Source organism: Trachypithecus francoisi, unplaced genomic scaffold (genome assembly GCF_009764315.1).
Source record: "Trachypithecus francoisi isolate TF-2019V2 unplaced genomic scaffold, Tfra_2.0 Lachesis_group20, whole genome shotgun sequence".
Taxonomy (NCBI): Eukaryota; Metazoa; Chordata; class Mammalia; order Primates; family Cercopithecidae; genus Trachypithecus; species Trachypithecus francoisi.
The window spans coordinates 31,048,293-31,066,940 of record NW_022681466.1 but is presented as its reverse complement, the minus strand read 5'-3'; the positions used below and the strand labels follow the sequence as shown (position 1 = coordinate 31,066,940).

The window sequence follows — 18,648 nt, the reverse complement described above, 5'->3', positions numbered from 1 at the left end:
CTCTTGGGGCAGGGTTCAGCTCATGATACATTTTTTCTTCAGGCAAAATTACTATGTCTATATTTTATTTATTTATTAAAATTAAAATAGAGATACAGTGTTGCCAGGTTGCCCAGGCTGGTCTCGAACTCCTGGTCTCAAGCAATCCTCTTGCCTCGGCCTCCCAAAGTGCTGAGATTACAGGCATGAGTCACTGCACCCAGCCCCAAATTACTATCTCTAATGAGTTTTCTCCATGGCAATTTTGCAGTTCCTACATAAATTCCTAATATTAGATTATGGAGGCTTAACAAGTAATGATAAAATATAATCATGGTACCCAAACGTTTTAAACTTGATGGTCTTGAATGTCTAACATTTAACAAGCATGTGTAAATGCTGTGCGATATATAATAGCCCAGTGAAAAGTTGACCCATTTACAAAGCGTGATTGGGTTACAATGCCACACTGACCTTCTTGCTTTGTAAACAGGCCACATTTTCATAGGGTAACATGTAGATTAAATTTCCATTAAAAAATAACCGCTTCTAAATGTACGCCATTAATTCTGACTTTTTTGTGGGGCCAAGGAAAAGATGGAAATGCAGTATTTTCATTTTTCCAGTCTGATTTTCACAAGGAATATCCCTCTCACACTGCCTGAGTCTAAAGAAAGTAATGATTGTCTTTCGGAGGGGGCAAACCTCTGTGGTTAGGGGATTGTGTTGGCAGAGAGGGTTAAACCCTACTCCTAGGTGTTTGGAGCTGTGCTATGATTCAAAATAGGGAGGAATCTGAGAAAAGCTGAGACTTACTTCTTACTCTATCCCCTCTGCATCCCAAGCCACCAATGTTCCCTCCAGTATGTTTGAGGGCCCCTGGTTCAAGGACTGTGGAGACACAACCAACAATACCATCTTCTCCAAAACACCATCAACATAGGGCTGGCATAAAAGGGAATTGTCCGAGAGTTGCAAGGCCATGGTCAAGGCTGGTTTAGAATGGAGGAATTCCTTCCATGGCTACCTTTGTCCCCACCCTCAGTCCTTTCTATATGGGTCTGTTGTCTCATTGCTCACTCTTTCTCTTTTGGACCTTCTCTGACAGCAGTCATTTAAGTGTTAGTGTTAATGGATTTCAGAGGCCAGACTGGTCTGATGGCTGGAGGCAGGATGTGCAGAAAGGGGTGAAAGAGCAGGGTTCTTTGTGTCTGGGAGTTGCCATATATTTGCAGCCATGGCTATAGAATTATATTCCTCCCTTCCAGAGCACAGGTCCTTCACTCTTTCATCAGCCTCCCTTCTTACTATCCCTTCTTCCCAGGGTTCTGGGGCCCATGTTCATGGTGTCCTCTTTTGGTCTCTGCTCTACCTCTGTCTTGTGAAAGTTCCATCCCAGAGTGTCTGAGGTCAATGTAACCTGGATGGAGGGCTTTTTCAAAGCTCCCCTGGTGATTCTGATGTGCCCTAGGGGTTGAGAAGCTCTTCAGAAAGAGGACCCTAATTTCTTTCCGGGAACCAGCATGAATGCCAGGGAAATTAGACTACTGGAAATGCCAGAGGACAGCAGGTATGGAGATAGAATCAAGGGAAAGGACATACAGGGACATCCTGGCTATAGGAAAAGAAGCATAGTCATTCACAAAATCTGGTAAGCACAACTAACCACCCTTAGATAATGAAAGGTACACACAGACAATTCAACAGGGCAGCTTTGTTGTAACTTTCAATGTGTAAAACCGCTATGATTCATCTACACTTAGGCTCCCATTGACCATGTAGCACTAACTCATTATTATAACTTTAAAACTGGTAAAAACATTCACACCTTGCACTCTCTTGGCACTGTAGCGCTCCAGAATAGTATAAATTACCAATTACCTGGAACAATGGTGAGAATGGGGCAGTGGTTCAGAAATCCAATATGCTGAAGGATTGTTTTATTTGCCTTTGCTCCTGTAAGCATTTTCTGACGCATGTTCTGTTCTGGTGAAACATTAATTTTCATAAAAGACTACTGGGGTCAGTGTTAGAAAAATTTCAGCAATACTGAATATTTGTTCTCCAAATTCTCAACAGAATACATGACCTTTATAACCTTGAATGTTCCATCTCATAGTCCTTATTAAAAACTAGTTTAAAGAGATAATAAATAGGACTTGCACAGAAGATATGAAGATACATATGTAAATACCCAAAATACAATGTCTGGGCACACTCCAAAAGCCCAATCAAAGCAAATCCTTTATTATTGCTCTAGGTGATGTAAATCCTGGATATCCCTGAATAAAGCTGGGCCCTCAGTGAGCTGTATATGTGGACTCATAACGTTCTGGCCTTTTTATTTTTATTTTTGAGACAAGGTCTTACTCTGTCGCCCAGGCTGGAGTGCAGTGGGGTGATCTCGGCTCATTGCAATCTCTGCCGCCCAGGTTCAAGTGATTCTCTTGTGCCGTGGCCTCCTGAATAGCTGGGATAAAGGCACGTGCCACCATGCCCTGCTAATTTTTGTATTTTTAGTAGAGATGGGGTTTCACCACATTAGCCAGGTTGGTCTCAAACTCCTAACCTCAAATGATCTGTTTGCCTCGGCCTCCCACAATGCCGGGATTATGGGCATGAGCCACTGCACCTGGCCTGGCCTCTTATCCAGATGTTTTCATTGTCCTGGGCATTGTACATCCAATGGCCTTCAGAATGGCTCAGGAAACAACCTGTCAGAATTCACTGTTGAATTAATAGAAGCAATGTCTTTTCCGAGGACCTAATGGAGAAATTTCATTGAGGCTTTAGGGCGAGAACAGTTGTATTTCTTCTGAGAATCTAGACTCTTGATTTGATGCCTACCAAAATTTATGTTTTCTTCCTTTCTCTGCTGCTAGGAAGCACAGCATTAATTGGTAGCCCATTTTTAGCAACTGTGTAGAACTTTTTCAGTGCATTTAGTTTACCAAAGCTACTTATTGCTTCACTTAATTTTCCTCACTCTTCTTTCTCACTCGAGATTACATCAATTATTATTATTATTTGAAGACAAATTCTCACTCTGTCACCCAGGTTGGATGCAGTGACACAAACATAGCTCACTGCAACCTCAAACTTCTGGGCTAAAGCAATCCCCTCACCTCACCCTCTTGAGTAGCCAGGACTACAGGCATGCACCACCCTACCCAGCTAATTTTTAAAAATTACTTGTAGAGATGGGGTCTCACTATGTTGCCCAGTCTAGTCTCAAACTCTTGGCCTCAAGTGATCCTCCCTCATGGGGCTCCCAGAGTGGTGGGATTACATGTGTGAGCCACCATACCTGGTCCCTCTATTATTTTTATCTTATTATACTGTAAGTATTTTTATCTTATTATATTGTAAGTATTTCAATTATCTTATTATACTGCAATCCCCCTACCTCACTCTCCTTAGTAGCCAGGACTACAGGCATGGCATGCCCCACCCTGCCCAGCTAATTTTAAAAAATCACTTGTAGAGATGGTGTCTCACTACATTGCCCAGTCTAGTCTCAAACTCTTGACCTAAAGTGATCCTCCCTCGTGGGACTCCCAGAGTGGTGGGATTACATGTGTGAGCCACCATACCTGGTCCATCAATTATTATTTTCATCATATTGTACTGTAAGTATTTAAAATTTAAAAGAAAAAACTTGTAAGAAGTGGGAGGAAACCAAACAAGCAAACAAATAAATGCAGCTGGACTAGAAATACATTTAAATAATTATGTTGCAGATTTTATGCCCTCATTTTCTCTGTAGTGAAAAGAGCATATTAGCAAGAGTTCTAGTCTTGGTTTCATCATCGGTTAGCTGTGTAACTTGAACAAATCACTTTACTATCTCCAGGTCTTCTGTTTCTTCAGCTATAGAATGAAGAAGTGGAAATACATGACGAAAGTTACTTTCAGTAGTCATAACCTTACATGTATAAAGGAATTTGCTTCTCTGAGCAGATATAATCAACTCACAAAGGCTCTGAATGGCAAATGGAAGCTAGCTTATCATCCTCTATTATTCTGTGGTTAAGCCGCAGTCTGTAATTCACAAAAAAATACCTGACAGTTAATTGCCTTGAGTCAACTTGGTACCTTCTAGGGAGTTTATAATCTAATAGATATCTCTGAAATTCATTATTCTCAATATCCTAAGGAGAGCAGGCATGCAGTAAGCATTTACTGAATACATAGAAGGATGAATGAGTGGATAAATACATTCTTGAATAGCTTTTCAAATTTAGTATTCTTTTGTAGGGTCTCAGAGATCTCTTTTTACAGAAGCTAGGAGTATTGGTGACTTTTTTTTTCTCTTCTTTTAACTCTCCTGATAGAACATGCATTTCCATGTTAGCTTTCAAATTTCATCTGGAGTGGGACTCAAAACAAATGAGATGAGGTCAAGTGGTTGGTTGGTACCATCAAAACAAGTTAAGTAAAAATAACCACTGTGCAGTTCTGAGATGGGGATGCCTAATCTGGAACTTGGACAATGGGGAAAAACCTTTTGGGTAGGGAGAGATTCACATAGTCTGCTAACTGCTTCACAAAAGTCTTTCCTGATCTATGTGCAATTAAGTCAAATGTTGGCTTAACTAGAATAAAACCTGTCCCAAACAGAGGCTTCATTTTTAAGAAAATCAATTACATGCACTCAAATAAGATTTCATTTACTACTTTACTCTTTGAGTCAGATATTGTGTTATCAGAGTCTTACTCTGTTGCCCAGGCTGGAGTGCAGTGGTGCAATCTCAGCTCACTGCAACCTCTGCTTCTTGGGTTCAAGTGATTCTCATCCCTCATCCTCCCTAGTAGCTGGGATTACAGGCATGTGCCACCATGCCCAGCTAATTTTTTGTATTTTTAGTAGAAGACAGAGGTTTCACCATGTTGGTCAGGCTGGTCTCGAACTCCTGGCCTCAAATGATCTGCCCACCTTGGCCTCCCAAAGTGCTGGGCTTATGGGCATGAGCCACTGCGGTCAGCCTTCAGAAGTGCTTTATCAACGTGACAGTTGAAACATTATCTCACAGCATTGCAAAGCTGTGCATAGCTCTCATGCTAAAGGAGACCCGTTAAAGAAATGCTGAGTAAATACAATTTAGCTTTCTTTGGGGAAAAAAAAATTACCAATCTTTATTTTGTCGTTAACAAGATTATATATCTGGCACTGTGGTAAGCAGTTTCAACTTGTTTCTGGAAAGAGGTGAGGTATAAATACATTCAATAAATAAAATGATGTGACAGGTTTAGCTTGCCCTCCAACTTTCCTGCATGGGAAAAATTGTCTAAATTGTTAAAAAGTAATAAAGCCTGAGATAATAATCAATGATAGTTATACTATTTTAAATACATGGCCATACATAATGGTCTATTGTACTGAGAAGGGAAACCTTGGGCTGAACACCATATTTCCTAATCAATTGTTGGCTTGCTTAAGGCAATTAACTCTTGATGGTACCCTTTTCCCATCACTTAAGAAGAGCTGTGATATGATGTATAGATCTACTTTGTGTGGCATAGATGCTTTAAGAAAAAATACTCTGTATGCAGAAATTGGTACTGATTTACTATTTTCAATATTAATATCAAGCTCCCTGGGTTAATGATGTAATAATTATGTTTTTATTTTTGAATAGGAACATGTTAATTAAAGAAGGATAAATTCTTGGCAAGTATGCCATCACTTTGCCCTACTGTGCCTGTGGCAGACATGACTAAACAACTCTGCCCTTCTTTTTCAATAGCTGCGCTGTGACTTTAGGATCATTTGAACCACTGTTTCAGTGGATTGTAGCGCTCATGTAAGATGCAGCCTTATTTCCCATGCATTTTGAAGCGGGCATAATGTACTAGAGGAGGGTCCATGGAATGTTTTAAGTAGGTGTATCTCAACACTGGATTCTAAATGAAGAGTAAAACCGGGTTTTTTGAACTCCAAGTTTCCAAAGGAAATAGAGAAGGGAGTATCCTTGGGTTATTGTTGTCTTTTCTGCTCCATTTTTTAATGAGAAAATGGGCCTCTGTTCCTATGGATATGCTGGGGGTGGGTGTATCAAGGGGAAACCAAGCAAGTTGGGCTCCAACGTCCTTACCTTTGTTTCAACCACTGTATAAATGTGTACAGTAACACCATTCCACAGAAGTTTGTTTTTTCCTTGGAAATAATGCTAACAATGGTGCAGGAGAAAATCCAGAAGCCCTGGAAACTGCCCCAGTGACTACATCTCCATCAGTGAGGTGGGAGAGTTGGCTTTCTATACGGGAACAAGTAAAATCCTCTCCTAATTTACCTCCGTATAAAAAACCAACAGACCCACAGCACTGAACAATCTACCATTCCCCACTGATGTCTCACGACCTCCACTTTTGTTTCCCAGGGTCCTCTATGGGTCCATTTCTGAGATCTCTATCCTAGTCCAGCATCCCTGGGACAATACATACTACCTTAATGGCTGCAACTTGGTAAGTCTAGCTGACTATTCATGGCAAGTTTGCCTAATCTTTATTCTTTTTTAAAATTGTCTTGGCTATTCTGGGACTTTTGTTCTTCCATATGGAGTTTAGAATCAGTTTGTCAAGTCCTATAAGCAATCCAGTTGGGATTTTGATTAGATTTCTTTTGAATTTACAGAGTCTTGTGCTGTCATCCAGGCTGGTGTGCTGTGGGGCAACCCTGGCTCACTGCAATCTCTGCCTCCCAGGTTCAAGTGATTCTCCTGCTTCAGCCTCCCGAGTAGCTGGGATTACAGGCACCGGCCACCACGCCTGACTAATTTTTGTGTTTTTAGTAGAGATGGAGTTTCACCATGCTGCCAGGCTGGTCTGGAACTCCTGACCTCAGGTGATCTGCCCACCTCGGCCTCCTAAAGTACTAGGATTACAGGCATAATTCAGATTTACTTTTATGTCTTTCAACAACATTCTCTTAGGAAAATCTCAAAGGCTAGGATGATCTTAGCTATAGGTAAATTACTTGCTGAATGATACCCCAAGCTATTCTAACCAAACTGTAGGTGATCTGGAATTTTTCAGCTCTATTCTATGCTGTTTCCACATGACAGCGTTCTCTTCACCACCTCCCCTGTACCCTCCCCTGTATCCTACTCACTCCAGTGGGATTAAGTTTGGTTGCTCATAATGTGAACTTATTGGATAATGGACATTTTTGGCTGTCTTCCATTTTGTCGCTCACTTCCCTACTCTCTTACTCATGTTTCCTGGGATCGCCTCCTAATAAACCACATATACTTTCATCCTTCCCCCAGGATCTGCTTCTGGGGAAACCATGACAAGTGTTAAATAGATTTCCAAACCAAATGTAATAAAATATAATTCTCAGAGCCTAGAAGCAAAACCTCCATTAATAGTAATCTCTGGGTAGAGTCATTCCTGGGCAGAGGATAGGCTTTGGGGTCTGGTAGATGCTTAAATTCCAGCTCCTCTACTCATACTGCATGGCCTCGATTCACCTCTGCCTTCCACCTACATGAAAATAGTAATATAAGCCTCATAATATTGTTCTGATCATTAAATGATGTGTAAAGTCTTATACTCATTCAACAAATATTTATCCAGACATAATATACATTAGGAACATAGTTAAGTAACTAGCACAGACGGTTGTACAATAAATGGAAACTATGGGATTGTGTATACTAATGAATTAGAAGCAGAACAAACGTTAAGGGAACTTGTGACAACAGCAATATTTGGTAGTAGAGGGACACACGTCTGCCAGAGAAGAGATCTATTACCTCTTCTTCTCTCTGTAGGTGCATGCACCAAGCCTTCTCATACTCTGTATCACGAGGTGAGCCTCTGAGGGCAGAGGCTGGCTTCAAGTACCCGGTGTATTAACTTGATCTCGTTAAGTTCTCTAAGACTATTTGTAGGATGGTAATCATGATATCTACATAAAGGATTATGGTGAAGAGCCAATGACGTAATGGACCAAAAGGCCAGGCTCCAGTAATGTTACTTCTCTTAATCGCCCTTCCTGAAAATCTCATGGTTGTTGACTGCTAAGTAAATTGCATCATTCTCTTCTGAAATGATAATGTGTTGCATTCAAATGTTGTTTAGACAAGTCTGATTGCAAGACACTACTCTGTCCAATTCTTCTCCAGAATTAACAGCAGTTAAAACAACATTGCTTTTTATACATTTGATATAGGCCACAAACAAGACCCTGCTAACCGTTGTCTAATAAATTTTCTAGAATGGGGCTTTGAAGAAAACATACCAAGGTCAAATTAGAAGTCTGGGGAAATGTAACAATTTTATTTAGTTTTAATAGACAATCTTAAGAAGGAGACAAGTCAGTGTGGAAGAAAGCAGGGATTTTGGTCTCAGACTTGATTTTAATTCTAGTTCTTCCACTTTCTAGTTACATGTGATCTTGGGCAAAATGATTCCTCTTTGACCTTCAATTTCTTCTATAAAATGGAATCCTTATTTTGTGGTGTTATTAATAGGATTAAATCAGGTAATTAGGAAAAATCACTGGTATAAAATACTCATTTTAATGTTTGGCACCTAATAAATACTCAAAACAATAAATTTCTACTATGTAGCTACTTGTATTACTCTGAAGTATTTATCTTCTTTTTTTTTGTTTATTTGTCTGTTTGTTTTTACCTAGGGTTGTTAGCCCAAGGCCTGAAATATCTGTGGAAAGTCTGTGGCCGGGTGCCGTGGCTCACGCCTGTAATCCCACACTTTAGGAGGCCAAGGGGGGCGGGTCATGAGGTCAGGAGATGGAGGTCATCCTGGCTATTACGGTGAAACCCCATCTCTACTAAAAAATACAAAAAAAAGAAAATCAGCCGGGCGTAGTGGCGGGCGCCTGTGATCCCAGCTACTCGGGAGACTGAGGCAGGAGAATGACATGAACCCGGGAGGCAGAGCTTGCAGTGAGCCGAGATCATGCCACTGCACTCCAGCCTGGGCAACAGAGCGAGACTCCATTTCAAAACAAAGAAAAGTCTTTATCTTACTTCCAGTACATGTGGTGCTTGAGTTTTAAAAGTTTAACTTTCAAATGACCTGCATTTTTGTTTATTATACATTTAAATCTCTAAAGTTTCTTTCCTGTGTCAAATTCAGACTTGCACCTTAGCTTATCAAAGAACCATTTCAAGTTTTCTTTATGTGGTGCTGCTTGCCAATCAGATTTCGTGGCAATGCCAATGTTTTCTGCAAAGCAGCATGTATTTGTCAATTATCTGAGTAGCTTATTGTATTTCTATTGTTATTTTATAAAAATGAATGGAAAATGAAAAAAAAGATAGGATTCTAGTAATAAGCATAGATTTAAGAAGGAAACCATTCTACATGTTGAAAGCAACAGATCTTTAACTTTAGCTTGATGTTCTTTTGACATAAGCTAGCTAACTGTTTTTTCTGGTAAAGAAAAATTAAACAGAACTCTGGGATAAGTAATTGATGCTTGAAGCTTGAACATAAAAAGGAAGATGTAACCGGGAATTTTATAATGCTTTTTCAGTTTCTCCGAATAGAAATTCCCCCACAACATGTATGACTACCCTTTAACATTCACGTACCAGAATATATCATAATTATTAGTTGTGTATTACATACATCAAAGGAAATGGCCTGTGTTTTTTAAGTCTGATTGAAAATGTGAAGTTTCTTTATTTCTTTACGGAATTGTAACAACTCACATATGGCATCAGTCAAATCAAAGTTCTGATTGGCAATTTGCAATTTTGGTTCATACAAATTATAACATTTATTGTTAATTAACTATTTACTTAGTAGGCTAAGCCCTTCAAGGCATGTGCTCCACCAGGGAAAAGAATTGCAAAAGGAGTTTGTAAAGAAAATACTAAGAAAAGGCTAGAAACCAGATAGGTCCAACACACATAGCTTGAGCTGTAGCCGTTAACTTTAGTTACAAAAGTGGGTCAATGGCTACTATTATGATGTATCTGTCAGAGACTTGATATCTTTGAACATATTATTTCCTTTCTTTTTTGTTGTCTTAATCTGAATACAGCAGATTATTTTCTTAGGAGAGGAACAGATAAAAGGTCTCAGTTCGACTCTCACTAAGCCTCTGCCCGTGATACTGCACTTAATCAGAGCCAAAAGGCTGAGTGAGAAGTGATTGCCCATGATACTATGAATGAGTCAGGTTTGCTCCAAACAAGCAAATTAGGAAGAAGACCTCTGAGTATCCCAAGTTATATTTCTGATGCAGTTCGGAATCACACTGCAATTCCTACTGACTCATCTGATTAGAGGCAGCGGGGGTGTAGAACTATAGAAAGGAGTAACTTTGATTGTGAGTGCCTGTTTCTGGAAAAATTATATATATGCATCTATAAAGAGATGCTATATTCTAATAGGCAGGACCATTTTAACTTGATTCAGGGGAAGGGGCCCATCTGCTTTTTTCTCTTTGACCTTTTGGTAGATGGATGCTACCTGTCTTTGTCTTCCTTTTTAATACATTGTAACAAAGCTCTCCTATTAAAAGAATCCATAAAACATGACTTAGTGCTATAACAAAGCTACAAAAACCAATTACCAGCAGGGCTCCTGCAGGTCTGTGTTGAAATGTCCAAGTAGGATTCTCCAGTTTCCTTAGGAAAGTGCTTTTCCCTTGATAGTGTCTCCCAGCTTCCACTTCTGTTTCATCTTCATTTTAATGACATAATTAAAAAGCACTAGAATGTTTCTACTTTAAAACGTTATAAATGAATTTTTATCCAGATAAAACAGTACTATTTTAACTGTTCACTATCAGCTTTAAAATGTTACTGATTAAATTTTAGAATTGCTATCAAGTCACAGCTCATGTGGCATTTAGGGTTTAAAATTAGTGTGTAAGGTAAAAATAATCAATTGTCAAAATTAGCAGTGAAATTTCATTAAATCACCCCTAAAGTACACTACAGAACCACCTTTCAATTAAGTCCAGCAGAAGTGTGGCAGGAAGGATCGCTGGTGAGAACCAGATAAAGTAGTTGTCTTCTGTTGAGGTGCCCTGATGCTAGAGAACAAACAAAGGAAAAACCCTCTAAATACTAGATTCACTGTCTGCTTGACGAGCTCTTTACTCTGTGAGCATTAAAAAGGGCAGGGAATGAATTACCTGAGGAACCACAGCTTCAGACCCTCCACTGATGCCTGTGCCTAGTAAAGGGTCAGTGTGTGGAAAGGCATATAACGTTTCTCACATGATTTAGCTGTTTTTATTTTCCAGAATGATATATATTTAAATTTGTCTTTTGCAGAAATAGACTATTAAATACAAAGAATTTGAAATACAAATAGGGTTTTTTGGAGCTATATCCAGCAAATTTCAAGGGGCTATAGACAAGTAAGCAATGTATGATTCATACAATCAATATTATTGAAAGCCTCTTTTGGGAAACATATATTGAAATTAGAAAAACCTTAATTACAAAGACTAAGGAAATATGTTGAAATCTGAATGGAACAAAAAAATTGCCCATCTGAGTGATCCTTGTCTAAATTAAACCCTTCCAAACACAAAGCAGTGGCTTAAATTGTCTATTTTACTGAGGAGCAAACTGGGACAAGCTTCAGAGAGCCACAATGGAAATTCTAGGAAGCTTGGTCTCTGTACGCTCTATACCCTGCTGGTACTCTTAGTAAGTACAGCTCTAACTGCTCTGCTAAGGTCGTCTGGACCAAGCAATGCTCATTCCTTGCCTGCTGGCTGTATGCAGCCTGCCTGGATTCATGAAATGACTCAGCATATAGCTTCAAGCACAAAAATCCAAAAACCATAAAGATGAATGGTAACATCACTCACTCCTTCAGCTTTCTCATACCTTGGTATTGAGAAAACCCTTCTAAGCTGAGTAATTCCATTCTCTCCTTTAGCTGCTGGACCCTGAGAGTTGAAGATTGAGAAGTTCATGATGCAATAACTGTGAGTCATGGAGCCAGCTTCTTCTGGGCATGTGACTTTGGGTACCAGCACACAGGGAATGCTATGTCAAATCTTACTGGGGAAATATTCCGAGAGCTATTCTGCCCCATCTTCACTTTACCTTTTCCACTGGAATATAAGCTACTTAAGGTAATAGGCATTGTTTGTCTTTTTTTTTTATTGACTTCACCTAGCACAGTGTCTGACAAATAGTACATGCTGATACATATTTTTAAAATTAATGTGTTTAAGTTTACAAGATGTGAGTAGAGAAAGAAAGCTCATCACTTACACAGTATTTTATAGTCACCACTCCTTTTCTGCCGCATGCCACATTCTATGTATGCCACTCAGAACTTCTCTCCAAACAACACCCTATCTCTACCTTCCTGCTTTCCTAGTGGTCACTAATAGTTCCACTTCCCACCCCTGATACGTCATGAGGGTCTGTGGCTAAACTAGGGCTAACTGGCTTCTCCACCCCAGTACAATGAAGTTTCATTTAACTAAAAATGTCTTCAAAGGCCCAGAACTACAGAACTTGATAATTATGTAGATTTCAAATTTTAATTAAAAACCTAACATTCTTGAAACACTCCTTAGTGCATTTGGAGATTAAAACTAATTCCAGATTTAAAGTGCATATGTGTGTGTGTGTGTGTGTGTGTGTATGTGTGTGTATACATAATTCTATAGATCACAAGTTAAACTGAAAACTAAGGAGATAAACAGGGGATGGGATGCGGGTGGAGGTGAAGCCCTTAGCCACCTGGGCTTCCATCTGGAATCAGAGCTAGGAAGGACTAGAATCAGGGAGGGCTAGGAGTTTAGCACCTGTAGTTTACTACAAAGTAAAAATACTTCATATCAAGTAGACATCTGAAGATGCGCTTACTACTTGAAACCAGGAGTTAATGTAGGTCTTCTCAGTTTGTCAAAGGGGCAGAAATAGGTCGCTGTCCTTGAGACTATTGAGTTGTGGCCCAGGAAGGCTGGAAACACTGGCTTCACCTTACAGGCATCAACTGAGCCAAACTATCACTAGCTTGGAGGCTTGGCTCTTGGATAGTCGCAATATCACCATGGAGCAGGGGCATAATCCCCTATTAAAGGTATGGTTAGAATGGGAGTCTTGGGTGAGGCCCTCAGTAGAGGCAACAGCAAAACCTTTAGATAAGGAGGACTAAGGAGAGTGAGATGGAGGGAGGAAGAGAAAGAGAGGAAAGTCTCAAAGAAAGTAAGATATTCATAAAATTCCCAAAGCACAAAGAAATTCAATGCTAAATAAATGTAAAAAAGAATATAATGACAACCACAACAACAAAAGAAAATTATAGACTATTCTTGCAAGTGAACATAAATGAGAAAAATTAAATGAAATATTTGCAAATTATATAGCAATACATTTTTAAAAAGCATTACCAAGTAGACCGAGAATGCAATAATAGTTTAACATCAGAAAATCTATGAATATTTCACATGAAAGGATCAACAGAACAAAACAATAGCATCATCTCTATAGAGGCAGAAAAATATTTGATAAAATTAAATACACAATCATTTTAAAAAAAAATCCTAGTAAACAAGGAATGAGAAGACTTTTTCTTAACCTAATGGAAGTCATTTAACAAAAAACATACAGCACACATTATTCCTAACTGTGAAATTTTAAATAAATTCTTATTAAAGTCTGAGGCAAGTCAAGAATAGCTGTCATCATCCTGGTACTCAATATGAATTGAAGACCCAAAGCAATGCAATAAAATCAATAAGATCAGAGGCTCAAGAATTAGAAAGCATGATATAAAATTATTCTTATTTGCAGAGCATATGATTATAGACAATCTTTGAATAATCTACAGAGATACCATTAACAAATTAGAGAGATTAGTAGTGTTGCTAGATTTAAAATCAAACATGAAAGTCAATTGTATTCCTAGATAGCAAAAATAACTATTTGTAAAAAGTATAGAGATCATTCACATTAAAACTATACTAATAAATACATCAAAAGATATTTCATAGTTTTGTAGAGAATACTATAAAATATTTTTAAAGTTTATAAGAGATTAAATATATTATACAACATGTTATACCCATGGATGCAATAGTACAGTATAACAAAGATGCCAATTCTCCTGAATATAAATTCTATATAATTTCATCAAAATTCTTATAGTGATTTTTGTGGAAATTGACAGACCAATCTTAAAAATCACACAAGAAATTGAAAGACAGAGAAGATATAGATAATACTGAAGAAAAAGATCTAGGTACAGAACCTTGTCCTATCAGCTACTAAAAATTACAGCAGTCCTACCTTACTTACAGTTTCATTTTCTGTGGTTTAAGTTACCAGTGATCAAACATTATCCAAAAGTATTAAATGAAAAATTCCAGAAATAAACAACTGTTAATTTTAAATGATCCACCATTCTGAGTAGGGTGATGAAGTCTCACACCATTCCACTTTGTCCCAGCCTGGCGTGAATCCTCTCTCTGTCCAGCACATCCACGCTGAATATGCTACCTGCCCCTTAGTCACTTAATAGCCATCTTGGTTATGAAACTGATTGTCATAGTATCCATGCTATTGCAGTGCTTATGTTTATAAGTAATCCTTATTTTACTTAATAATAGCCCCAAAGCACAAGACTAGTGATATTGGCATATTGTTTTAATTGTTCTATTTTATTGTTAATTGTTATTAATCTCTTACTGTACCTAAGTTATAAATTAAACTTTATGATAGGTATGTTTGCATAGGAAAAGACATAGTATATATAGTATAGGTTTTGGTACTTTTTGCAGTTTCAACCATCCACTAGGGGTCTTGCAACTTACTCCTCATGGATAAGGGGAGATTGCTGTAATTTAATGCCATAGTGTTTTAAGAGAATGCGCCTTTGGGTCAGAGAATGATCAATAGGCTATTTGAACAGAGTAGATTCCTTAGAAACATATCCAGACATATGGAAAGCAAGCTCATGATAGAGATAGCATAGCAATTCCATGGGGAAATCACGGACTGTTTGTTTCTTACATTGTATGGAGTGAGTTGATTTTCCATAAGAAAAATATAAAGTTAGACCCCCTACTTCACAGCATGTAAAATATAACTTTCTTTTTTTGTTTCTTTTTTTTAGAACAGGGTCTCAGTCTGTTGGTCAAGCTGGAGTGCAGTGGCACAATCATAGCTCACTGCAGACTTGAACGCTTGGGCTCAAGTGATCCTCCTGCCTCAGCCTCCAGAAAATATAACTTTCATATGGATAAAAAACACAAATGCGAAATCAAAACTTTAAAACTTACATAACAATGTACAGAAGCATATCTTTACATCTTCAAAGCAGGAAATAAAAAAAGTTTTAAATGAAAATCTTAAAAATATAGATTATGTTAGAATGTCAATGTCTCTATAATTAAAATGATTCTACAAAAAGTTAAATAAAAACAGGCCAACAACAGAGTTGGAAAAGATATTTGCATACAACATACAATAGATTACTAAATGAAAGAGATAATTAACTTATACAAAACCATAAAAATAAAATAGTAGCTCATTAAAAAATAGTAAAATATGTGAATAGGCAATTCACAAAAATATGACCAAGAAACATATTAAAAGATGCTTAATTTCACTAGAAATTTGGGAATTGAAAACTGGAAAAATGACACACCATTTACTCTCATCATATTGAAAAAAATTTTTGAGGTCTGAAAATAACCCATGTTGGCAAAGATTTGGGGAAACCAAAACTTACATGACCTGCTCATACAAATGTAAACTGGCCACCCTAGGAGGGTTATTTGGCAAGATCTGGTAATATTAATGAGACATATATCTTATAATCCAATAAGTTTACATCTTGGTATCCTGGAGAAAATTCTGCCCAGGTGCATGAAGCTACACAGATAATCATTGCAGTATTTTTTTATAGCAAAAATTGTCAACAACCTAATTGTTCACCAATAGAATGAATGAATGAAAATAGCAATATATTCATGCAATGGAATACTATCTAGAGTTAAAATAGCAAATTATACCCACATGTCGAGTTGAATAAATCTCAAAAACATAATGTTGACTGAAAAAAAATATGGAATGGCATATATGACTTGGTATCATTTATGAAAACTTAAAAATTATGAAGCGATGATGCATATTGCTCACTGATAGAGAAAAATAAGGATAAGCACACAGGATTGTGATTTTTTTTTTTTTTGAGAATGAAAGAGCAGAATCAGATCAGGAAAGGGGGCATATGAAGATTTAATTGCATTTAAAATAATTTATTTCTTTAAAATCTATAAAAATCTGAACCAAAAATTGATGTACTCAAATTAGTTAAATGTGAGTAACAAAACATAGGTACTCATTATATTATTTTCTGTATGTTTGAAATATTTCATAACGCTTCTTCTTCTTAATGAAAAAGCCTATGAATACTACACTAAAAATGTCAATCATTATGTTTTTCTATTCACAGCTCCCTAATATGTAAGCTGTCCTTGCTCATAGTCCTTGATGTTCCTCTGACCCTATCCCTTCCCACAACTCTGCTGGAGTCACATCTAATGCAACCAGAAGGGTTTCAATCTGAGGAACCCCATTTGTATGCTGACCAGTAGCCTGCCAAGGAAAAAATACTTGAACCATGGGAATTTTTTTCTTTGGAGTTTAGAAATCCTTGTGGATTTCCCAATGGAAAGAGGAGCTAAAATGTCTAATCCTTGATGCCTGTGGCTGCCATTTTGGGACATATACAATCTGGAGAGTAAATAGATTGGCCTTGTCAACAGAGGTAGGTGATACTATGAGGCCCCAGAGAGAAGACAGCAGCCCTGATTCCTTTTAAAAAATATGTATTTTAGCTTCTAAAAGGTTGATACATTTAAAAAGTTGTACACATTTATGGAGTGAAAGGGATATTTTGATACATGCATACAATGTTGTAATGATCACATCAGGGTAACTGGGATATCCATCACCTCAAACATTTATTCTTTGTGTTGGGAACACTTCAATTGTTAGCTTGTGGCTATTTTGAACTATTGCACCACATTATTGTGAACTACCTTTCCCTACTTCACTATTGAACACTAGATCTTTTCCCTTCAATCTAACTGTAATTTTGTAGTCATTAACCAACCTCTCTCCATTTCTTATGGAGCTCTGCAGTTCAGATTAATATAAGATGCAATTAAGCTTTTTTTTCTATTTGTGGATTTCATTAAATATCTGTACCTTACAATCCTCTCCTCCCCATTCTGTTTAACTTGTGATTCTTGTAGTCAAAAAAATTGTTTAGAAAAGATAGAATGATGAAATCTTTGAATCATAATCAATACTAAAGATGAAAACATTTTCATGGCAAGGATGGTAGAAACTGCCTGCTGAAGACTTAGGAGATTGTCTCTGATCTTTGGCAAAAGTCTAAAACAGATTTTAAAAAAATTATAACTTGAGAAAAAAAATCAACTTAATATTCATAATCATATCCCAATCTCTTCTTCCCACTTCCTACCCTCACTGCTGTCTAAAGAGGAAGGACCAGTGTTATGCTAGAGATGGTTTGTACCAGTTTGCCGGGGAGCAACTGTCAGATTTTCAAGAATTTGTAAGCTATTTGTTAAACACAATCATTGCTACAAATTAAATTATTCAAACTTAGTTGAATAACTTGCATTAAAATCAAGGGACTCATGGTATGCTGTCTGCATGAGACCCATCTCACATATAATGATATCCATGGGCTCAAAATAAAGGGATGGAGGAAATCTACCAAGCATATGGAAGTTAGTAAAAAAGCAGGGGTTGCTACCCTAATTTCAGACAAAACAGACTTTAAACCAACAAAGATCAAAAAGGACAAAGAAGGGCATTACAAAATAGTAAAGGGTTCAATTCAACAAGATGGTCTAACTATCCTAAATATATATATACTGAACACAGGAGCACCTAGATTCATTAAGCAAGTTCTTAGAGGCTTAAAAAGAGACTTAGATTCCCACAAAATAACAGTGGGAAACTCCAACACTCCACTGACGGTATTTTTGAGGACAGATCATTGAGGCAGAAAATTGACAAAAATGTTCAGGACCTGAACTCAATATTGGACAAAATGGGTCTGATAGACCTCATCAGAACTCTGTCCGCAACAACAGAATATACATTCTCCTCATCACCACATGGCACATACTTTAAAATTGACCACACAGGGGGCACGGAGCAAGATGGCCGAATAGGAACAGCTCCAGTCTCCAACTCCCAGTGCGAGCGACACAGAAGACTGGTGATTTCTGCATTTTCAACTGAGGTACTGGGGTCATCTCACTAGGGAGTGCCGGACAATCGGTGCTGGTCAGCTGCTGCAGCCTGACCAGCGAGAGCTGAAGCAGGGCGAGGCATCGCCTCACCTGGAAGCACAAGGGGGAAGGAAATCCGTTTTCCTAGCCAGGGGAACTGAGACACACAACACCTGGAAAATCGGGTAACTCCCACCCCAATACTGCGCTTTAAGGAAACAGGCACACCAGGAGAATATATCCCACACCTGGCCGGGAGGGTCCCACGCTCACGGAGCCTCCCTCACTGCTAACTCAGCAGTCTGCCGCGATCTATCCGCAAGGCAGCAGCGAGGCTGGGGGAGGGGCGCCCGCCATTGCTGAGGCTTAAGTAGGTAAACAAAGCCGCTGGGAAGCTCGAACTGGGTGGAGCTCACAGCAGCTCAAGGAAG

At 38.2% G+C, this 18,648-nt stretch overlaps 1 protein-coding gene across 1 annotated transcript in view; it reads right to left on the bottom strand.

The window, feature by feature from the left end:
* Positions 1-18,648, bottom strand: part of ANKFN1 (ankyrin repeat and fibronectin type III domain containing 1) — a 365,709-nt gene that overhangs the window by 254,099 nt on the left and 92,962 nt on the right. The gene's annotated exons all lie outside the window — the stretch shown is intronic.